General features: G+C 34.5%; 1 long non-coding RNA gene across 1 annotated transcript; it reads left to right on the forward strand.

The window, feature by feature from the left end:
- The first annotated feature begins 2,547 nt into the window (after window positions 1–2,547).
- On the forward strand, window positions 2,548–21,425 carry LOC111093569. The gene is made up of 4 exons (XR_005381990.1): window positions 2,548–2,747; window positions 19,421–19,494; window positions 20,188–20,299; window positions 21,145–21,425. It is a non-coding gene; the product is annotated as an uncharacterized LOC111093569 (long non-coding RNA).
- The last annotated feature ends 4,149 nt before the right edge of the window (window positions 21,426–25,574 follow it).

Raw genomic sequence — 25,574 nt, forward strand, 5'->3', positions numbered from 1 at the left:
AAACAACTTATGTATACATTTTGAAAATATTTAATATTTGTTTTATTCCCCATTTTCCTCAACTTTAGGAAGTTATTCTTCTTAATGCAATTTTGGTATATTTTATGCCCCTTGGTTGCTTAACATACAATTACAAAGATTGTTGTAAACAACAGCAATTTCATTTCATAGACTCAAGCATCTTTTTTTAAGAATTTATTTGAGAGAGAATACACGTGCGAGTGGGGAGAGGGGCCAAGTGAGAGAGGGAGAGTCTAGAGCAGACTCCCCCTGAGCATGGAGCCCAAACGGGGTATGATCCCAGGATCTTAAGATCATGACCTAAGCCGATATCAAGATCATTAACTGAGCCACCCAGGTGCCCCTCAATCATCCTTTTTAATAAATATTCAAAATACTTTAGAAAACAAAGCATAGAAAAGAAAATGGTGGGATTTTATTTGGTTGCATGACCTTCAGCCATTACTTAACCATTTTGTGCTCAGAGTCTTCATGGTAAAATGTGGATAATAATTAACTACTTCATTAGTTTGCCACAAGGATTAAATGTGTTCAGGCATTTAAAACCTTAGCATAATGACTGTAACACGGCAGTCTTTGGAGAAATATTTGTGAGTAGTATTGTCATTCTTTACCTCATAATGCATCTGTGTGTTATACTAATGAGGAACTAGTGCTTCAGTATTGACATATTTCTACATGCAAGACTTCCATGAAATGGAGGTGGACATGATTATCAGTGACTCACAAATATTATTATATATTATGTCTTATAGGCACAGTAATATTTCCTGTTATTCATAAAACACAATAGGAATTACAAAAATACTGCTTCGCGCTATGAGGCAATACAAACGAAAACATTAACGTGTAGATTAAGGACCACTAATAAAGACGTTGTCTACCTGTTTTGTTAAAATGGAATGTAATCTAAGCACAAGGAATATATTATAATATTATGCAAATAGAATTCTTATAAAATCTGACCAAAATATCCAAAAACATAGCTAATATATACCCAGGTTTTTCTATACTTAAAAAAAAGCTCAAAGATTTACTTATTTATTTTAAAGAAAGAGATAGAAAGAGAGAATAGGGAAAGAGACAGAGGGAGAGAATCCCAAGCAGACTGCCTGCTGAGCACAGAGCCTGAGATCATGACCTGAGCTAAAACCCAGAGTCAGTCAGTGGCCAACTGAGCCACACAGGTGCCCTGAAAAGCTCTTTACTCTTAAAGGTTTTCTTCTCTTCCTTTCCTTCTCTATTTTTTTTTCTTCCTTTGTTTCTTTATTTCTTTAATACCATATTGTTTCTTTTTTTTTTTTTCTATGTACAGGATTTAGATCATTTGTTTTCAAATGATGCCAAGATAAGCCCTTAACCTGGTTATAATAGCAATGATTCTGATGCTTGTCTGGTTATTAGAGATTTGAATTGTGCTTCAGCTTTTCATCATCACTGTCCTGCAGCCTCATTTCTGAATTGCATGCAGATACTCAAGACCTAAAAAGCACTAACGCTCCATGATTAGGTATCTCCCTGCTGCAAGTGGAGAAAGAATTTAGGAATATCTGTTCTATTAGTAACACTCATGAAACAAAGTGACAGAAACCAAGATTCATTACCTTTCTGGCATATTCTAGGTCTTTCCATGAAGATCTTTTCTTTTTGAAACCACATAGAGGGTAACTTCTATGACCAGTGTCTGTTATCAAAGGAGATACAAAAATGACAAGCACAATCTCAGAATCCTCAACCAGCCCTGTTGTGATTATGGAGTGGTAGAGATGATAAACACAGAGGATAGACTTTATCACTAACCAGGACTGTGTCCAAAACCCTATGCAGTCAGTTTTTTATCTCTTTGAATAGCATGAGATTCTATAACCCACTTCACATATTTTAGAGGTTGACCAGATTATTTCTGAAGCTCCTTTCTCCTGTGCCTGCCCCCAGCTGGCTGACCAAGGCTCTTAAATCTTACCATTCTGCTGACGAAAGTAGTTCAGAAAAGAAATCCAGGGAGCGGTTTCTTTTCAAGTCTAAACAGAACTGGCCTGTCACCTTATTCGTATCTTCCTTGAGACCTCTGCCCTGTGCCCCAGGCCCAGGCCTTCTAAGGCATGAGGTAAACTATGTGAGGCAACCACCCAGGGTCAAGCTTCCCACCCCCAGCCTCATTAATAGATTGATGACGAAGGAAGAGGGTAGAGAATCATAAAGCAATCTGAAAGAAAGACAAAAAGAGTCTAAGAAAGAGTTCCAAGAGGGAATAGTTCACTTTCCCTAGCCCTGTTCAATTAAAACACACTAGAATGTTTTAAAGGAAAATGCAATTAACCAAATGAGGTACATTAAAAATTGTTCATTTTGTCATATTTTAGAAAAAACAACTAATATAGTACACTGCATCAGAATAGTGAATAATACTAGTGATTTTAAGAAATTGTAGATAGTATTGGAAGAAAATCAAGCGTTCTTCCCTGTGAATTTGAGGTTCTTTCTCATTCAATATTCCTTCTCATTTCTTTTTGGAACTATCTGCCCTACTTATTGAGAAACCAATGCCTTTGCCCTCAGTCTGTTTTGCATGACACTGTTTTGAATGTTTTGAAAGACACTGATCCTACTTCTTTCTCCCTAGGTCATCATGATTTCAGGCATAACTGAAGCATGGAAATAGATGAACACATCACACAGCATCATTGCATTACTTTAGATTCTTTGCCTGAACTGTCCAAAAGGAGGTATTTGTTTTCCCCTAATGTTATTATGTTGGGGACCCAGAAGCTAGGAGCTTTTCAGAGTCATGTTGTGAATAATGCTTGAGTAAAAGGCCAAAATACAGAGGGAAAATGAGAATCAGGAAGTAGGTCCCCTGGACCATGCCATGACAAAAATCAGCCCAAGTTCTGGACTTCTCAACTGTATGATCCAATGTGTTCCTTTTCTGTTAAAGAATAATAGTAATAATGATTTCATTTAATTAGTTTAATTGATTAATTAATTAATTAATTAAAAATTTTCGACTACTCTTTAGAGTTTCTACTACTAAACCAAAAAATTCAGACTAGTAAGATCACCTTGTATCTTGACCACTATTTCTAATCAAATTCCAATTGAATCTTGTTTAATTTTATAAGAGGTAAGATCAAATTGGCTAATTACTATTTGAAACCAATAATATGCAGTACATTTTATTCTCATATTAAATGCAATTAATGCTATTGGTATTATTAAATGTATGTTTAAGTTATTGGCAGATTCTGCCCTTTTAATACTTTAGAATAAGCAGCATAGTTTCATGTCTTGGGTCCTTGATATTTTCCTGAGTTTTCCAACAGCTTCTGGTCTGCAGGACATGATGTTCTTTCCTTTCAGGTAATTACATTTGAAATAATCCATGATGCTATCAAAATTACAACTGCATTTGCTTATTTTTGTAGAAGTCACTTTACAGGGTTTTTTTTTCCTTCCTTTCAACTTTGTAATAATGAATATCCTATGACTTTTTATATTTGAAATAACGTTCAAATTATTTTCAAATATTTTGAAATTGGCAAAATAAAAAAAGACTTCTGCCAAATAAATTTTGCTTGAATTTATAAGTGTGTGTGTTTTTGATGGAAACTTAATCCATATGTTTCTCATTCATTTACAATTAGCTGACAAAAATGTTGTTTTGCAAGAGTTTGATATCTACTATTTTCAAAATCATGCTTCAATAATTTCCTCTCGTCTACAGAATGTTAAAAGGAAATCTATCTCAATCAGCATAATTTGATGTCTTGATTTTTTTATTCTATTTGTGGATCCAGGTGGCATATTGCCAATGGATTGATCGAAGTTTACTTTAATAAATATTTATATGCTAAACAGTTGAAGTGATAGAAAAGGAACACAAATATATCAGAGGGAAAAATAATGGGAAAAATGGATAATAAAAAGATAATAGCAAAATGGCTCAGCCCCAAGGCAATTTCCTAAAGAACTACATGCTGTAAAACTTTGGGTTTGAATCATTTTTATATTTTAAGTTATGGAACAATAAGTCTTCCTAATTTTACAATAGAGAGCAAGTGCTAGAGTTCCAAGCAGATTCTCAATTAAGAGAGTATGTGCCTGATGTGTGTGTGACTTTGCTCCTCTACTTCCCTTCACTCTATCCTGTAATATACCTGAATCCTGCAACTGGACCCAAGGGAGTTGGAGCCCCCAGATAGTACTACAGTGAGACAAAATCTCATTTTGTGTTCAAAACTACCGAATTGGGAAAGACAATTGTCAACTGACACATTTCATGAGGGCTCAGATATTAGGAGCAATTGAGCCTCATATCCCTTTTGATGAGCAGATATTTGCATCATTTGCATAGCATATTCTTCATAATTTGTCTCCATTCTGAAAATAAAGTGGCATTACCACTAATACTTAACAATTATCAATCACTCCCATATATCAGGCTTTCTGCTGAGTGTTTGCTTGCATCAATACTAGCCCTCCAAATAACAGGAAAATTACATCTTGTTATGTGTGTTTACGGGGGAATAATTTAATAGGATCACCTATTCTACAAGTTCCCACTGTTAGTATTTTAGGACTATTGGGTTGGTTTTTTAAAAAGATTTTATTTATTTATTCATGAGAGACACACAGAGAGAGGCAGAGACACAGGCAGAGGGAGAAGCAGGCTCCACACAGGGAGCCTGATATAGGACTCGATCCATGGACTCCAGGATCATGCCCTCAGCCAAAGGCAGGCACTAAACTGCTGAGTCACCCGGGCATCCCTAGGACTATTCAAGAATATTTTATATTCTCCCAACATTTCTGAATTACTTCCTATAAGAAATACATCTTAATACAGAATTAATAGGGATGTGTATATATTAACAAAGGGATGTGCATATATTAACAACAAAGTTTTTAATGTTATAACACATTAACAAATGTGTATATATTAACATATATTTATATTATTTATATAAACGATACACATATATCTGTATATATGTGTATATATATATATAGAGAGAGAGAGAGAAAGAGAAAGATGCACACACACACACACACATCTATCCATCTCTGCATAACAAAGACTAAATATGCACAACAGCTACCAATGTTCCAATAATCTTGCCACCTAGAAGTCACCTATGGGACTTCAGGGTCACATAAAATGTTTTTAAGTCTGGACCAGGAATTAGCCTACAGTGTGTTGACCATAACAATGAACAGTTGGAGATGCAATGTTAGGTTTTCACCACATTCTATATCTAACTCTGGTCAATAGTGTGTGGATGAGCCGTTCTTCATTCCATTGGTCAGAAATTGGGTATAGGATGTGGACAAGATGCTTTCGATACACATGCTCAATCAGAGAGGAGAAAAGAAGACATCCAGTAGTCGCTGGTTGAGAGAAACACTGAACTCTAACTGGATAGCTATTCTGAAAGTACTTTACTTAGGGATTGAGGGAGATTACTCCTTTCTCTAAGGGCACAAATCTCTTAGACATGCCTTCCTAGACTTTGCATTCTGAGAAGTTACTGATCAATGAGTCTACTTGTCTAGGTCTTAAATGAGAATTCCTTAGGAGATACCTTCTTCTCAATAATGGAACCCCAAGCCTCATTTTAGATGTTAAACAGTCAGGTTTCCTTGGCAATATATTGTGTCAAAAACTGAGTAGACTTTCGCTCAGTTCTGCATACCAGAAATCATACCCATAGTTCTTTCTTTAATTTAAATCTCAAGAATAATTATTTTCCTTATTCATATCATCATTCTTCCTTCTCAGCTGAATGGCATTTATTTAAGACTACGTGGTACAATATGTAGGAAGGCAACACCCTTAAATTCTCCTTTCCTCAGTTTCTTTTTTCAGCTAAGAGTTATATTAAAAGTTACTACCACTATTAAAAGTCTCTTCACTTGAATTCATCCAACTGATGGCCAAAATATGACATTGTCACTCAAAGTCTTTGTAATCCCAGCCATTACTGCCTAAAATCTAAGGCTGCAAGGGGTAAAATCTCTGTGTTGTCCCTATTTTCTTACCTCTATGCCAATTCTGAACTTATATTTTCTCTGCAATAATTTATCAAGTGCAGTCAATAATAACCACGCACACTCATGCTTTCATTTTACCCATCCATGTTTCCTGCCTTCCCCCAAAGCAACTGCATATCTTAGGATTACTCAATGTTGTCTTACTGTATATTAGTGATCACCAGCTTTCTAGCCCATAGCACCCAAGTCCTCATCACCTGCACTTAGTTTTTCACTATAGCCACATATTTTAGCTTTTGTTTAAAATTTTCTGTATTAAAATAAAATAAAATAAAATAAAATAAAACAAAATAAAATTTTCTGTATTAGTCAGGATAGGATAGATTATATTGCAATATTCCAAATTAGTCAAGATAGAATAGAGAGATACATTTCAACATCTCACTGGCTACCTATAATAAAAGTTTATTTTTGTTCATGTATGAGTCCAGTACAGTGTGTGGATCTCCAAACTTTGCTAAGAACTTCTCCTTTTCAAGCAGTGACTCACAGACCAGGCTGCTTCCATTTTTTAACTATGCCATTTGGTATAAGTGGCCTCTCAAGCTACTCTATGATAGGAAAAAAGAAATAGAACATCACATGAGTTATTTCTGTTAGGGATATGCCTGAAAACATCTTCAACATCATCCACACAACATTGACCAAAATTTGGTCCCATGACACCCACATTTACTCAAGGGACCCTGAGGATTGTAGTCTTTCTGTGCCCCACAACAGGAAGTAGAATGATGAACACATAGCACTCTTTGCCATATCACTGAAAATGCTGAATTACAAACTCTCTTTCTTCATTTATTTTTATTTGCCATTTGAAGGGTAAAATAAGAAGTTATGCTTCATATAAACTTACCCCGTACTATCTACTGGTCTATTGCATTAATTTATTTCCATTTTTAAGCAACTATTACCAAAAAGTTCTAATAAAGAATGCCTTTTTCCTTGAAACCATTATAAAAAAAAACTCTCTTCCCTCTGAGAAATGCAGAATTGGAGAAAAATACATTGGCAGAACCACATACAGTCTATAAGCTGTGTCTCCTCCCCCTCTCATTCCATCTCTTAAGGACTAAAAACACAGTTTCTGGCTTCAGGAATCCGCATATGGGAAATGTTTAGTGCTATATAAAAAGGTTTTAACATTTAGTGATATATTTAATCATATTATACTACGTACTGTCCAGGTCATATCAAATTTATTTTTTAAAACACGCTTTGACATGTGTCCTTGAGTGGGTATGCCTATTGACCATTCAGACACCAATACTAAAGAGTAGAGAACAGCAAGGATGATTCCAAGATTTCTGCCTAAGATAATGACTTGATTAAAACAAAGACAAAATTAAACATTATTCCTAGAAAAATCTCTGAATGTTCACCAATTAAAAATTAGTGAGCTCACCAGCCTGAATAATATAATAGATGTATGTGATAGTATATATCTACCTGAGTGTGCTTTATAAAATGTGGCTGTTGGTACTTGGAAAACAAAATGTTGTTTTTTGTTTATTCATTCATAATGCTATATCCTTAATCTAAAGACTGATAAAATCTTCCTCTCTTTTGATTATAATCTTTTTTTAAAATTTTTATTTATTTTATGATAGTCACAGAGAGAGAGAGAGAGAGAGGCAGAGACACAGGCAGAGGGAGAAGCAGGCTCCATGCACCGGGAGCCCCACATGGGATTTGATCCCGGGTCTCCAGGATCACACCCTGGGCCAAAGGCAGGCACTAAACCACTGCACCCGCCACCCAGGGATCCCTCTTTTGATTATAATCTTAAAGCTGAAAGTGACACTTATTCCACTAAACAAAAATAAGTTCTTAAATAATTTGTACTAGAAACTACATTAACTTCAATTCAGTTGAATGCAAAGCAGTAGATTAATAAGAAGGATTTTAAGATACAAATAATTAAATAAAAACAATAACTCAATACATATTGCTGCATTTCAGACATAGGTAGAGTAGGGCTTAACTTCGAGAATAAGAATTTATATTAAAATAAAGTTATGATATAGTCAAAAGAACAAAAGTACAGTACTGTGTGGAGGATTGCCATTAGACAATACTTTTGAAATTATTTTCGCTTAACGTTTAAGAAAATAAAAAAAGATTTTTTTCTTTTGAATTCATTTGTTTTAGCTTCTTTTCAAAAGATTTTATTTGTTTATTTATTTCCTGCACAAGCAGGAAAGGAGGGGAAGGGCAGAAAAAGTGGGACCGGAGAACAGAGGGAGGGAGGGCAGGGACCCTGATGGGCTCAGTCCCAGGACTCTGAGATCAGGACCTGAGCCAAAGGCAGATGCTTAGTCCACTGAGCCACTCAGGTGACCCTTGTTTTACCTTTCTTTCTCCATCTTCCATTGTGGGCTTCTTAGTAGAGATCTATTTCTATGGTTTTAAACACACTTTTTTTATGCGACTTGTGATGGATTTGCCTCATAATGAACTCAACCCTCAGAAATTAACTTTCTCCATAAATATTATAATTATTCAATAAAAATTCATATTAAAAACTAGTCTTTTAGTTGTCCTGAGACGTGTTTGATTTCAGGGGCTATTTAAAACATTCATAGAGACCATATACTATACATGCAATATCTTACTTTTCATTTGTGTGTGTGTGTGTTTTATGTGTGTGTGCATTCTTACATATTTTAGGAGAGAAACTGCATAATAAACATTTTGTTCCCCATCCTGAGGCTGGACCCTGACCCTACTAGGCCACTGAAAGAATCACTAGTGTGTAGACTTAAGCAGAAAGGAGATTAAGCTAAGAAAGATGTAGACTAGAAGAATTAATTGGTGAAGAAAGAGATCAATGGAGTCTGTTGATGGATCTAGACAATAATAATAATAATAATATGAATAAGTAAGGTGAATCTAAACAAAAATAAAATGGGGTGCCTAGTGTCTTAGCTGGTTAGGCAGCTGACTCTTGATTTCAGCTCAGGTCATGACCTCAGCGTCCTGGGATCTAGCCCAGCAATGAGCTCCACACCAAGTAGGGAGTCAGCTTGAGGATTCTTTCTCTCTCTTTCTCTCCCTCTGCCCCTCCCCCTGCTCATGCTCTCTCTCTCTCTCTCTAAAATAAATGTTTTAAAAAATTTGAAAAAATTAAACATATGCTTAATTGTTTTTAATTGTCATATTATGCAAGAGTAAAATAGAAGATAAATTAAAAAGCCCAAAAAGAGTAGAAAAGAGATTTTTTTATCATAGAGTTTAATAATGAACATATTTTTAACATAAGCTCTGGAAAAAATGGATATAGATGAAGTAACTTGCAAATCAGTGAGGAAAAGATGCATACAAGAATAAAGCTCAGTCAGATTAGTAGATCACCAAAAAGACGGTGATGCAGTATTTGTGAAAATGAGAGGAAATCAAGGTAAGTAATATACACACACGCAAATTAAAGGATGGCAAAAAGATTAAAATATATACATAAGCATAATAAAAGTAAATGAATTAAACACACTAGCATGTGAAAAAGAAGAGTTGTAGAATTCGTTGCATAATATGATATCCTTCATATAAAACTTTTCAATGCAATAAAAATACTATGTTTTTGTTGGATACATATGTTTGCTATAATACGCTTACAGAAACAAAAATGGAAAAGGCATACACCCAATTCAAAACAACAAGTACTTCAAAGAAAGAAAGATAAATTATTTGGGGTTTTATTTTATTTAATAGTAAGTTAAATTTTGCTAATTCTGGGGAGTACACACATGGCTGTCTCTGTGGTTTTGTGTTTGAGTTGTTTCACAATTAAAAAAGATTAACTGTGTAAGTGAGGATATAAGCTAACCTTGTCTAGATCTGACAGACATCCCTCTGTGTCCCTATATCATCCAAAGATCATTGTTTCTTCATTTTGTTTGTCATATCACCCCCTTAGTGTGTCATATTCGCCTACTTCTTCAAGGAATGGCCTACCGCTAGCAAGAAAAGGGAAAGAAAAAAACAGAGTAAGAAGCTTTTAAAGACATGACACTCCAGTTTCACATATTTATTAAGCCATCAGCCAGAATTTAGTCATATGATCACACTAGTATGCAAAAAAGGCTGGTAAATACAGTCTTATACAGTCTTAAGTTGGGTGAACATATGTCCGGGTTAATACTTTGAGGTTCTGCCATTAAGAGGAAACAGAACTAAGCATGAAGATGGTCACACTCTTCTGTAGAATCATTAATAGTACAGAGTTTCTAAAAGTGTGGGCTATAGACTACTGATTGTTCAGAATCTTTTTTCTTGAGAGGAGTATAATTTTATGCTGCTAGGGTATTATATTTTAGCAAAAAGCAGTTTCATGGGAGAACTTTTGGCTTATGTAAAGTTTACCCCCTACAATACACACACACACACACACACACACACACAATTTTCGGCTTGATGAGGAAATAAATGAACTGTTCTTGTAGTGCTTGAGGGACATGCATAATTACTTTTATCGAGATATTTCATGAATTTAAAAAAAAAAGATATTTCATGAATTGAAACCAAAGAATCATATTTTTCCTGAGCACTAAACTGTATGAGGAAGAGTGGGATTAAGGCAAGTGGTTTAAATTCTTCTCCTAAGAAAATCTCTTTTGTTTAAATTAAAGCAGTACTCCTTAACATATATAGGCAACTGGGAAGAATTGCAGAAGAGAAATAATACTAAAATGGTCAAGATTCGATTATTTCACATTGTTAAACTGGTAAACCACCCTCCAAAAGTATCTCAGCCAGACAGGGTGTGTTATAGCTTGTTACATGTTGCCATTAACTTAAAACCTGTCTCTTGATCGTATGTGTGAGATAGTGATAGCAGTTACTCTGATTTCAAGCATCTAAATACAGGGAAAAAATCTCTTATTTTGCTCCTCTAATATCTATTTATTTATGAGGAATAAGGTACAATTTTAAATTCTTCTGCAGCCCTTGTATCCATAACTTGGTGGTAGGATACGACTATCCTCTGAAATGTATGAGTACTATGCTAAAAATTTGTTAATCTATTTTTCAAATTTAATTATTTGTACTCATGTTATGCATTCAAAAAAAATGTCAAAAGCAGAAAATACACAAAAGACACCATAGAGCACTGAAGTCCTTCAAAGCAGCCAAGTTCTGCAATTTCTTGTTAAAGTTTTGTGAGGTGAAGTTGGCCTAACACAGATATTTTCCAGAGATGTGGAGTTGGCAGATATGATGCACATTGGCATTTACTAACGAAAAAATAAACTAGTTCAAATGATTGGAAAATATGCAGAGTGTTTGTATCTTATTATCTGTTAATGATGCGAGCAGTATAATTGGAAGCTACAAATGACTTTCACAACTTAGGTAAATGATTTTCTTCAATTGCATGTATTACATTGTAGTAGCTGCTAAGTATAGAGAGGTTTTTCCGACTTTAAAATATGAGCAAAGAACACAGAATGGAGAATAAAGTGGAAAATTCTAGGGATATTAAAGACTTTAAGCATTAAAATTTATACAATTATAAGGCAACATTTCTGTCCAACTATTCTGTGAAAGGAAATGAAAAGACAAAATTATTTTTTATTGTTTTTATTCTGTGTGTTATTTTAGGTACAAGTTAACGCTTCAAGGCAGTTAGTAAACAATGTAGAGTCCTTTACCATAATGTGAATACAATTATACAAAATTGTTATGATAGCTTTGGAAGCTATATATGTGAGAATACAGAAAAAAAATAAATATTTTGAAAGAAAAACACATTATATGTTGGAAAATTGATGACAATTTGAGACACATTTCAAAATGTCCTGAAAATAAATACTAAGCCATGTTTCTATTTGCTGACAATAGCAGAATGCATATAACAAATTTTCTTTTATTTTAGACAATTTTAATGTCATATATATATATATATATATATATGAAAAAATACAGTTGACACTTTGGTTCCCATTCATTTTCAGAATTAGCTATGCCCAAATACATAAACATTATTTTGGTTTTGGAACGCATCAATAACAAGGTCCTCCCTGTTTTCCAGTGGATTGATATGGCTCTGTGAAGCATGACAATTATCCTTAAATAACATGCCTGTAGTTTAAATAATTTACAGGACATTGAGGCTTAGTTCATTATGATTTTCCTTTTTAGAAAACATAAATCTTCATGGAGGGTAAATAGCTTAGCATTACACTACAAACATCTCCTAGCTTTAGGAGAAAAAAAGGTAAGTACACATTTATTAAGTGTTTCCCAGGCTTTCAGATGAGGAAGAAAACATGATGATGGACTTAACTGGCCAACGCTACAAATCCACAAGTTTTAAAATGTACATACCCAAGAAAGTTAGAAAATTAGGATTCCTAAGAAATCCAGTAGGTTGGATGACTTTTCGAATATTTACAGAGAAGTTATCACCTACATTCATTATACTGATACATAAAATAGAAGGAAAAGGTTGGTCCTTCCTTCTGGAGGCCATTCAAAAGTATAGAGGAGAGAATCCTAGAAGTTACAACAGTTGGAAAGTTTCAAACTTGTCTCAAAGTTAAGCAGCACTAGGAAGATTAACTGAATTTGTTTCCATTTCAGAATTAATATTCTTAGAATGCAAGTGATCTAGATATATTGATTCTTTCTGCTTAGAAGAAATGCACTGGATGGGAAGTAATCAGAGAGGGAGAAAAACCATGGGAGACTCTTAAGTATAGGAAACTAACTGAAAGTTGCTGGAGGGAAGGTGGATGAGGGGATGGAGTAATTGAGTGATGGGCATTAAGGAGGGCATGTGATGTGATGAACACTGGGTATTACTTGCAACTGATGAATTATTGACCTCTACACTTGAAACTAATGATGTATTATATGTGGGCTAAATGAATTTAAATTTTTTAAAAAGAAATGTAGAAAAAGACAAAATGCATGAAATAGTTACAAACTATAGCTGTAGGGGAAAAAAGAGAAAAGAGGGCTTATTTTAAGAAGTAAATTGTTGAAAATTAAGCCTTTAAGAGAGTAAAAAGTTTCCTACTGTGATAAGAATGTTCCAAAATAATTTTTATTAATTTACCATATTACTGTTGTTTACTTCTACTTAGCACTTACTTTGTAAGTTTATGTGAAAAGGAAAAAGGAAAATAAAAAAGAGAAAAGAAAAGAAAGAAAAGAAAAGGAAAGGAAAGGAAAGAAAAAAGAAACATGGACCTGCCATAGCTTACCCTGGCAGTTAGTATTTCCATGAGTTGTGATTTCCCAAATATGTAAATTCAAACCTAGTTTTCAAACTAATTTAACAGTGATGGCCCTAGTTAGTTTCTGTAGCTGTTTGGTAAAGATATTGTGTTTCTTCTATTTAAGCCTCATTTAAAATGAAACCCAAACTCTAAATCTTTGACCTTATTTTTAGTAATAAGCACACACAAAAAACATTGTGAGGCCAAAAATAATTTGGCAGTTTTATTTCAAAGAAGCTATAGAAATATTACTTTCATACCAGGATTTAAGCTTTAATTGACTAAGCAGTTTTAGTGTTCATACCAAGATAGGTGACTTCCAAAATTTGCATTTAAGATTGTAAGATTAACTTTTTTTCCCTTAAAATGAAGGGCTATGACTGCTCCTGCAATATTAATGTCTTCAGAAAGGGGAGTGAATATAGCAACAATCAAACCAGCTCAATTTGGATTGCGAAAATGCTTTTTACCTCTGGCTTGTTTTATCATGATAAACATTTTATCCAAGAATGAATTTTCAAAGTTCTAGTTGGTTAAGTAAGCGAGGCAATTGATTCTCATTGAATTCATAGAGGATGTAAATATAAAACATATAAAAAGATACCACTAGATTCAGATGATTCATATTCCACTAATTTATTAATATTATTAAATTCATAAGCAAATGTTTGTATAAGCTCTTATGAAAGTTAAAAGGTTTTGTACAATAATATTTTATTCTTTTAAAATATATCTCAGGGTAAAACATAATAATAGAAAATTCTCTATGTATTTATGTGTATTTTTTAATTTTTTAAATATTTTATTTATTTATTCATGAGAGGCACAGAGAAAGAGAGAAACAAACTATTCACACTGAAAAATCCACTATCCCAGAGAATATTTGATGGGAATATGAAATGGCAAACTTGATAAATATAATCATAACAACAATTGTGAGAGATGAAGTAGTGGTGTTTAGCCAGGGAATATAATTCACTACAGGTGAGTGGTAACTTGATGTGACCATCATGTTCCAGGATGTAACACTCAGCTTCAACCTCGTGAATGATCCTTTTTTTTGAGGGGATGCTACAAGACCATAGCATCTCATTTTATCCTCTCTCGGATTTCTCGTTCTTTATCTTCTTCATCGATAATTCTTCTTCCAAGTAACATTTGGAAGTTGGACCTTTTTACTCCTTTCCTGAACCAATTTCACATTTCATGTCTCGTACCTGGTAGACATACCCTATTAATAAGTTCCCTCATAGAGAGAAGACTCAAATTAATAAAATCATGAATGAGAAAGGAGAGATCACTACCAACACCAAGGAAATACAAACGATTTTAAAAACATATTATGAACAGCTATACGCCAATAAATTAGGCAATCTAGAAGAAATGGACGCATTCCTGGAAAGCCACAAACTACCAAAACTGGAACAGGAAGAAATAGAAAACCTGAACAGGCCAATAACCAGGGAGGAAATTGAAGCAGTCATCAAAAACCTCCCAAGACACAAGAGTCCAGGGCCAGATGGCTTCCCAGGAGAATTTTATCAAACGTTTAAAGAAGAAATCATACCTATTCTCCTAAAGCTGTTTGGAAAGATAGAAAGAGATGGAGTACTTCCAAATTCGTTCTATGAAGCCAGCATCACCTTAATTCCAAAGCCAGACAAAGACCCCGCCAAAAAGGAGAATTACAGACCAATATCCCTGATGAACATGGATGCAAAAATTCTCAACAAGATACTGGCCAATAGGATCCAACAGTACATTAAGAAAATTATTCACCATGACCAAGTAGGATTTATCCCTGGGACACAAGGCTGGTTCAACACCCGTAAAACAATCAATGTGATCCATCATATCAGCAAGAGAAAAACCAAGAACCATATGATCCTCTCATTGGATGCAGAGAAAGCATTTGACAAAATACAGCATCCATTTCTGATTAAAACTCTTCAGAGTGTAGGGATAGAGGGAACATTCCTCGACATCTTAAAAGCCATCTATGAAAAGCCCACAGCAAATATCATTCTCAATGGGGAAGCACTGGGAGCCTTTCCCCTAAGATCAGGAACAAGACAGGGATGTCCACTCTCACCACTGCTATTCAACATAGTACTGGAAGTCCTAGCCTCAGTAATCAGACAACAAAAAGACATTAAAGGCATTCAAATTGGCAAAGAAGAAGTCAAACTCTCTCTCTTCGCCGATGACATGATACTCTACATAGAAAACCCAAAAGTCTCCACCCCAAGATTGCTAGAACTCATACAGCAATTCGGTAGCGTGGCAGGATACAAAATCAATGCCCAGAAGTCAGTGGCATTTCTATACACTAACAATGAGACTGAAGAAAGAGAAATTAAGGAGTCAATCCCATTTACAATTGCACCCAAAAGCATAAGATACCTAGGAATAAACCTCACCAAAGATGTAAAGGATCTATACCCTCAAAACTATAGAACACTTCTGAAAGAAATTGAGGAAGACACAAAGAGATGGAAAAATATTCCATGCTCATGGATTGGCAGAATTAATATTGTGAAAATGTCAATGTTACCCAGGGCAATATACACGTTTAATGCAATCCCTATCAAAATACCATGGACTTTCTTCAGAGAGTTAGAACAAATTATTTTAAGATTTGTGTGGAATCAGAAAAGACCCCGAATAGCCAGGGGAATTTTAAAAAAGAAAACCATATCTGGGGGCATCACAATGCCAGATTTCAGGTTGTACTACAAAGCTGTGGTCATCAAGACAGTGTGGTACTGGCACAAAAACAGACACATAGATCAGTGGAACAGAATAGAGAATCCAGAAGTGGACCCTGAACTTTATGGGCAACTAATATTCGATAAAGGAGGAAAGACTATCCATTGGAAGAAAGACAGTCTCTTCAATAAATGGTGCTGGGAAAATTGGACATCCACATGCAGAAGAATGAAACTAGACCACTCTCTTTCACCATACACAAAGATAAACTCAAAATGGATGAAAGATCTAAATGTGAGACAAGATTCCATCAAAATCCTAGAGAAGAACACAGGCAACACCCTTTTTGAACTCGGCCATAGTAACTTCTTGCAAGATACATCCACAAAGGCAAAAGAAACAAAAGCAAAAATGAACTATTGGGACTTCATCAAGATAAGAAGCTTTTGCACAGCAAAGGATACAGTCAACAAAACTCAAAGACAACCTACAGAATGGGAGAAGATATTTGCAAATGACATATCAGATAAAGGGCTAGTTTCCAAGATCTATAAAGAACTTATTAAACTCAACACCAAAGAAACAAACAATCCAATCATGAAATGGGCAAAAGACATGAACAGAAATCTCACAGAGGAAGACATAGACATGGCCAACATGCATATGAGAAAATGCTCTGCATCACTTGCCATCAGGGAAATACAAATCAAAACTACAATGAGATACCACCTCACACCAGTGAGAATGGGGAAAATTAACAAGGCAGGAAACAACAAATGTTGGAGAGGATGCGGAGAAAAGGGAACCCTCTTACACTGTTGGTGGGAATGTGACCTGGTGCAGCCACTCTGGAAAACTGTGTGGAGGTTCCTCAAACAGTTAAAAATATACCTGCCCTACGACCCAGCAATTGCACTGTTGGGGATTTACCCCAAAGATACAAATGCAATGAAACGCCGGGACACCTGCACCCCGATGTTTCTAGCAGCAATGGCCACTATAGCCAAACTGTGGAAGGAGCCTCGGTGTCCAACGAAAGATGAATGGATAAAGAAGATGTGGTTTATGTATACAATGGAATATTACTCAGCTATTAGAAATGACAAATACCCACCATTTGCTTCAATGTGGATGGAACTGGAGGGTATTATGCTGAGTGAAGTAAGTCAGTCGGAGAAGGACAAACATTATATGTTCTCATTCATTTGGGGAATATAAATAATAGTGAAAGGGAAAATAAGGGAAGGGAGAAGAAATGTGTGGGAAATATCAGAAAGGGAGACAGAACGTAAAGACTGCTAACTCTGGGAAACGAACTAGGGGTGGTAGAAGGGGAGGAGGGCGGGGGGTGGGAGTGAATGGGTGACGGGCACTGGGTATTATTCTGTATGTTAGTAAATTGAACACCAATAAAAAAAATAATAATAATAATAAAAAAAAAAAGAAACATTGGACAGAGACAGAACATCGTCACAATAGTCTTATCAGGTTCATTACCCAGTGGTTTGTTGTCCTGTGGTATTGCATGAGTGCCATTTGTATTTACTTTTAAATGTTAGTTTTCTCATTTGCTTGTAGCCAGGGGATGTACTCAGGGTGGTTCTATATAATCAGAATATTATTAGCTCTCTCTGCCAGCAATAAAATTTCAAAGTAGAGAAATTTTGTTTTCCAGCCAAAAAAAAAAAAAAAATAAGTTCCCTCATAAACAACTTCATTTTCTGAAAGCAAATAAACACATAACTCAAAGTTATGAAAATGAACAGATTATAGAGAAACAGAATGATGATGGGAGGAGGTGGAACTTAACATAGACTGATAAAAGAATGCCTCTTTCAGAGGGACCGTTAGATCTTAGGTCAAAGCTCAGAAATTACTCCTATGGCTCATGCCTATAGGAGAATTAGAAACAGAGAAAGGAGCATGAGCACAATCCCTATGTTAAAAGGTTACATGGTGCACTTGAGCTCAGTGAACAGGGCAGTATGAGAAGTTTAAAAGCTAGACAGTAGCCAAGATCATGAAAGACTTGATGGAACATGAAAGTCATTTGGTTATTATTCTATCACTAGAAAGGAATAGAATAAAGTGTGATATGCTGCATTCATTTATTCAAAAGAAATTTGCTACATGCCTAATATGTGCCTAGTCCTGTATCAGGCACCAGGAATATGATGTTAAAAAGACAAAGATACCAGTTTTGCTCTCATAAAAACTTACAGTTTAATAAAGATTTGTATATTAATTACATATGAGTATATAAACCCAAACTAATATGTGCTCTGAAGGTAAGAAATGTGATCCCAGAATAATTTACATCTCTGGCATAGCATGGCTTGAGGAGTCGGAGAATGCTCCCTGGAGGAAGAAATCATTAAACTGAGATTTGATGAATGGGATAGGAGCATCTAACTAGGTCAAGCGTTAAGGAGAGATGCAATTATCGCTACTATGGTGTTAACCAAAGTGTTGAAGAGCACTGTGGTTTGACTGCCAAAGTTAAATGGCCTTGTAATGTGAGATGATGCTACAAAAGTACACAGAACTAGAGCCATAATATATCATGTAAGTCCTGTAAGAATTTGGCTAATAGCTTAAGAGCAATGGAGACCACTGAAAAGTTTAAATGTGTCCGAGAAATGATCAGATGTGGAAATGTTAGTCTGGTTGCAAGATGCAGAAGAAGAGATTGGAAGACAATCGGATTGGATGAAGAGAGTGTTTGACAGAGATATACTCCCATACTCAGGCAGGAAAGATGGTACAAGTGGACAGATTTCACCTATATTTAGGACAATATTTCTCAACTTCATTTTTAATCACCCAGTTTTTTATTATTATTATTATTTTTTTTATTTATGATAGTCACACAGAGAGAGAAAGAGAGAGAGGCAGAGACATAGGCAGAGGGAGAAGCAGGCTCCATGCACCGAGAGCCCGATGTGGGATTCGATCCCAAGTCTCCAGGATCGTGCCCTGGGCCAAAGGCAGGCACTAAACCACTGCGCCACCCAGGGATCCCATCACCCAGTTTTTCTAAACATTTTAAGAACCCCTCCTCTATGAAATTTTAATACTATTTTAAATTGATATCTGATTTTATACTGTAGATATATATATATATTCTTTATAGATAAAAAATAAAAATGTTTGTCCTCCTACCAATTAATTAATTTTCAGTCCCCTCATGACAATCTGCAACTCATGAAGGATGCATGCCTTAGAAATATAATTCAACAGATCATAGAAGTGATTTGAACATAGGATAGAAAGAGGAAAGAGATCAAAGTTTCTAGGTTATGTAATTTGATGGTGTCCTTTTTGAGAAAGGGAACACTGGAAATGGACCAGATTTGAGTGAAGTCAGGAAAGATCATGGGTATTCATTTAGCATATCAAGTCTGAAATATCTTTCTTAGAAATCCAAATGGAAGATTTCATCCAAGTGGCCATAAGAGTGAAGTTGTTTCTGTCATTCATTGCTTTTCTGAAGGTAACTAATATCTTCTTGCTTATAAAATCTGGTACAGAAGGCCCTACTGCATCTTGTCAATGATGTTGGACTTCAGTGGGTGGGGGTGGAAAAAGGATGAAGGAGAATGTCCTGGGTGAAATGGTTGAGTCTGAGAGAGAGAGAAACTCCACACACATCCAGGGAGACTTGGGTGCAGGGTCGTTTTTTGAACTTTCTTAATCAAATCCTGCTGCCAATTGGAAAAATGAATGAAGTAAAATCTTTCTAAATGTCTTGTTCTGGGAGTAGAGAAGTAAAAATCTTGTAAAGACTTCATATCCATGATGGGGGAAGAAAATTAAATAAGTGCATCTTGGGAGGAGTTCTATTATTTTTATCTAAGAGAACTAGTTTAATTTGATTTTTTAGAAATAAGAAGAGTTGTCATTCAAACATTCAAAAGCATAGCTAATTTTTTAAAAACAGTAAATTTGATTAATCAAAATTAATCAAGTAAGCTACGATTATGTGCAATAAAAAGAGAAATTGACAACATAAGTCCCCTACGACCTAATGTATACCCATGTTCCATGTTTGATTTCTGTCCATTAAGCCACTCTACAATTATCGTCCAATTGCAATTCAACTAAATATATTCAAGGGGACACTTAATTGATTTATAAATAATAGAAACAATAATGAAAGCTTGTCCTTCTTTTGGGTACTTTCCAGCTACTGGTTATTTCAAATAATATCCTAGAAGAAAGAATATATAACATACGTTGTGAATTTTCTGCAACTATTGCTACATGTAACAACAATGGTGAATCTACATTCTACCATAGTAAGTAAATCAAGTCAGAAACAAAGGAGTATATACTGTAATGAATATATATATATATACATATATATACACATACACACAAATATATGTATTCAAAAATAGACAAAAGTAATCAATCTATGGTATAGAAGCCAAGGAATACCTTAGAGTTTAATGTAGAGTAATGTAGAGTAATGTAGAGTTTAATGACTGGTGGGGGTGGGGGGGAAACACCAGGAAGACTTGATTGTTTATTTCAAAGGGATTCTACTCCTACATATACAACAGCATATAGAACATTCCTAATTGTAGGTTATTACAAATAATTCTGCTATGAGATTATTGTACATACCTTTGGTGCACATATATATGCAATTCTGATGATACTGTTAAAACACAATATTATAAAGTCAAAAACATCACTGTCATGCAAATGTAATATAAGCTCACGTCAATGATTTCATAACTAATTAATAATTACTAATGCATTAATGAAAGAACCAGTAATATGGTGATGCTGTTTCAAAGAGCATTTGAGAAACAGGAACTTAAACAGTTTATTAGAAAAAGTACACAGCAATAGTTTATTTAGCTATTTATTTTTATATGAGATATTTGTTTAATGTTCTGCAGGGCAATAAACTTTAGGGTTAGGAATGTTCATATTTTTGAACTCAGAGTATGGAAAATAGATAGAGTTAATATTTTCTATCTGCATCCCTATTGTTTCAGAATATGAAATAAACATGTATTAACTTTGCCATTAAATTATTTTATACTAATTATAAATATTTCAAATACTTTGCAAAACAGAACAGGCACTTACTAGATAAGTAAAGTAATTGTTTTCTTTGTATTGTGCCTAGGAAATACCAAGATTTTAAAAGGAAGCCTAAGAAACCAAGAAGGATCACCAGAGGAACTAAAGAATATAAATATGGAAGCAATAATTTGTCTATCATGAGTGAATAAGGGAATTACTGAAATGAAAAGTTGGGGCAGAATTTTAAAGGTTACTCTTTTTCCTATGGGTTCCTGATTCTGCAGAGGAAAGGAAGAACATACTGCATCAATGTGAATGTTCTGGAATGTGCTCAAGCTCCACAACTAATATTTCATGTTGATTGTACTTGGCAATAGCAAAATACAGGGGAAAATAAAGCAATGAAGGGATCAGAATGGATGCATTGCTAACCATTTTTATTATGGGTACAAAGTTTGTACTTCTTAGTGTATGGCCCTGAAATTCATATAGAATCTTCCAGAAACCAAGCCCTCTTTAAATCCAAGTCAGTTGGTGGCCAAGTCAGATTGGTCATTAGATACCTCAATAAAAACCCTGCTTCACGTCATCCTATAAGAATCCACAGTTGACCCAACATTTTATAGAAAACTATTTAAGGAAAACAGACCATTCTTCAACAGCAGTTTGATGTGATAATTTATGGTCACTCTAAATATTCCATTATTATGGAATTTCCCTGTCCCTACAAAAACCAGATCCTACAAATTTCATACAAATCATCCAATGTGGGCCGACATATAAAATTCCTACTCACTATATGGAGGGAAGAAGGACCTTAATTTTCTATGGGTTACTTTTCAGGTACATGGAAGAGAACAAAACCACTAAGAATAAATTCTCTTAAGAAACTTGCTTTTCTTTTGGGTATGGAATGGGGTTAACCATTATTTTTTTCAGTTTTACAAATGTTAGCCATATTGAATCCATTTGGTGGTCCAACTATATACTCTACAAAAAACAAATAAACAGAAAAAAAAATAATCAAAACCAAAAGTGCTATTGGAGGAGTCAGTATAGCTGAAGAGGTATTATTTTATTTGTTCTAAACAGAGTTGTATTCATTGTAATACTTATAAACAGGAAAGATTTTGATTTGGCTCTACTTCAGGAAAACACATATCTAAAAGATAGCCAAGTTTCTGGAGATTTGGACAAAATAGATACCATGAGAACACACTTTTATTGTTGAATATGGATGACTGCCATCCTTTTCTAATAAAGAATTAAAATCTAGGAACTTTTTCTGCCATCTACCCACGCTCAGTAGCCATCACAGCAGTTTGCGTGTGCACAGTGGTAAAGCGTGTTGTACTCCTGGCATTATTCTGACTTAGATGTTACTCTCTGTTGACTGCCACATTCCATAAAAGGATTAGCTTGCACAGGCAATATACAGTACAATGTTTGAGTCTGAGCTGATTGAAAAAGCACTAATATACTTCCACTATTTAAGAAAACTTCAAGTTCTTTATGACACATATAAGAAAAGATGAAAGTTCCCTTTCCTGGAAAATAAACACCCCCTATATAAATAAACAAAGACCTCTATAGCGGTATAAATTGTTTGTGAAAATGGCTCTACTTGGGAAGAAACAAAGAAAGAAGTAACTTATTGCCAGATTAAACAGTTGCTACCGTACCGATCTTTTTTCTTTTAATCTATACCAAGAAATTCAGGCTCAAATATTTGGCAATTTAAGTATTATATAATATTTAGAAGTTTTGCTTTGTTGTCAAATCCTCTAAACATTTCTTCAAGAGAACATAAAAAGCAAAACCATAAAAGGAGACCACAATTTAAAAAAGATAAATTAGAATTAATCAAAACTGAAGACCTCTGCCCTAAGATGCTGTTACCAAATGAAAAGACAAGTCATAGATGGTGATATTTTCAGTATTTGTGAAATATATTTGGCAAATCGCTTGTATCTGTAATATATAAAAAGTCCTTAAAATTCAGTGATGTAGTGAGAAGGAAACAGACCCAGTTTTTAAACAATGTATAAAAAATTTTTTTAAAGATAATTCAGGAAAGATAATTTACAAGTGGTAAATAAAGGCATGAAAAGATGTTCAACATTATTATTCATCTGAGAAATGCAAATCAAAATGTAAATAATATAACCATTAAAATCCATTAAAATTGCTAAGATTTTAAAAATTGACAGCAGCATGTACAAGAATGTGGAACAATTGGATTTCTCATACATTGCTGATGAGAATACAAAATAGTATAAACAGGAAAAATAATTCGGTATCTTTTTATAATGTTAAATATATAGGTATGCAAACATCTAACTCAGTCTGAACTAACTTGAAACTCTGGGTTTTACATAAAAATTGGTTGTAAGGAGCTCAACTGAAATATGACTTTGTCTCATAATAAGCTAATAACAATGAAATCAGAATGGGATAAATCAAGAATGTTGTTTGATAGTAAATATGTATACAATGGAATATTCCTAAGCTATTAGAAACGACAAATACCCACCATTTGCTTCCACGTGGATGGAACTGGAGGGTATTATGCTGAGTGAAGTAAGTCAATCGGAGAAGGACAAACATTATATGGTCTCATTCATTTGGGGAATATAAATAATAGTGAAAGAGAATAGAGGGGAAGGGAGAAGAAATGGGTGGGAAATATCAGAAAGGGAGACAGAACATGAAGACTCCTAACCTTGGGAAACGAACTAGGGGTGGTGGAAGGGGAGGTGGGCGGGGGGTGGGAGTGACTGGGTGACGGGCACTGAGGGGGGCATTTGACGGGATGAGCACTGGGTGTTATGCTATATGTTGGCAAATTGAAGTCCAATAAAAAAAAATTAAAAAAAAAAAACTATCATTCATTTAGAAAATGACTTCATGGGGACGCCTGGGTGGCTCAGCGGTTTGGCGCCTGCCTTTGGCCTTTGGCGTGATCCTGGAGTCCTGGGATCGAGTCCCACATCGGGCTCCCTGCGAGGATCCACTTCTCCCTCTAAGTCTTTGCCTCACTCTGTGTGTCTTTCATGAATAAATAAATAAAATAAAATAAATAATAAACAAATAAATAAAATCTAAAAAAAGGAAAGAAAATGACCTTATGTATTTTTACATAGTTCTCTAGGTATACTTTTGCCAAAGACTAATGGGATTGATTTTATTTATCAGAAAAAACGAAAGTAGCCCTAATCCCAAAACTGTAACTAACTTGTTTATAATCTTTGCCAGGTTGCTTAATTCTCTGGCCATGAGTAAAGCAAAAATGTTAACTTCTTTCTTATCTTTCTTGTGGAGTAGTTGTAAAGATAAAATGACATAATGCATATGTAAGATTTTGGAAATTGTGAAACACTGATTGAATGTAATCTATTATACTCAAACAGCTATTAATTTTATCAATTTATTTATATCATTATTATGTATAGTAAAAGGTCAAAAATAATTGAACCTGGCTTTCTCTCACCAATCATTAGGTAATAAACATCATAATGACTAAATAGTTCAATCTGTAGAAATAAAAGAGGAATGGATATTACATATATGATTATAAAAATGTTTGCTTTGACTTTATTTCAGTCGTCCTGTAAAATAATTCTGTGTAGGGTAAAGTTGCAAAAATTTGTTTTATTTAAGTGCTTCAGGACTTTTTTCTTTAAAATTTGACATTCTTATAATATAAATACTCCCCTTGGTTGCAAGAGGTAATGGTCATTATAACACTGCTTTCAAGTTCTATAATATATACCATATGAAAAAACAGGATGTTTCAAAAACAAAATTCTTCCCAAGAGGTGATTGTTAGATGACTCTTTGTGAAATTGTGCTTCAATATTTACCCATATGCTTCAGAGAAAAATTTGGCACATTAATTAAAATCAGTGGGTTAGGGTCACCTAATTTTAGATATGCTGAACTAGACTTTGTAGTTTGCCAATTGCATTAAATCATAATTAGTAAAAATAACAGGAGACCTGCTTTAATGCTTTAAGAAATCCAATGACCCACAAATGTTGAAATAACAAAACTGGAGATTGAACATGAAAATGGTTCTCAAATTATAACAATGAATTATAAGTTAAGTGTTCAGTTTTTACTCAAATTGAAACTCTTCAGCTGCTATTAGAGACTAATTTTTGTACAATATCCAATTGGAGTTTTGAAAACCCCAAGACACATTATATCTTTCTATAAATTCAATACTAACACATGACTTTTTGAGATAATGAATAGAAGCAGCATAAAAATCTTCTCTTGTTGGACACCTGAAACTAATGCAACAGTGTGTGTCAACTCAAACACCAAACACATATGGTATCCTTCCAACTGTATCTCTTCAAATTGCCACTTTTTTACAGAGCTATGCACTCCAAAGATAGGAATAGCATCCCACTTAAATTTCTATCACTATCCCAAGAAAAAAATTCAACAACTGTCATATTCCCAAGTACATTGAGTCAACAGCCATTCTGAGCCTGAAGGTTCATCTCTAAATGTCTGACATACATT

This window comes from Canis lupus, chromosome 31 (assembly GCF_011100685.1).
Source record: "Canis lupus familiaris isolate Mischka breed German Shepherd chromosome 31, alternate assembly UU_Cfam_GSD_1.0, whole genome shotgun sequence".
Taxonomy (NCBI): domain Eukaryota; kingdom Metazoa; phylum Chordata; class Mammalia; order Carnivora; family Canidae; genus Canis; species Canis lupus.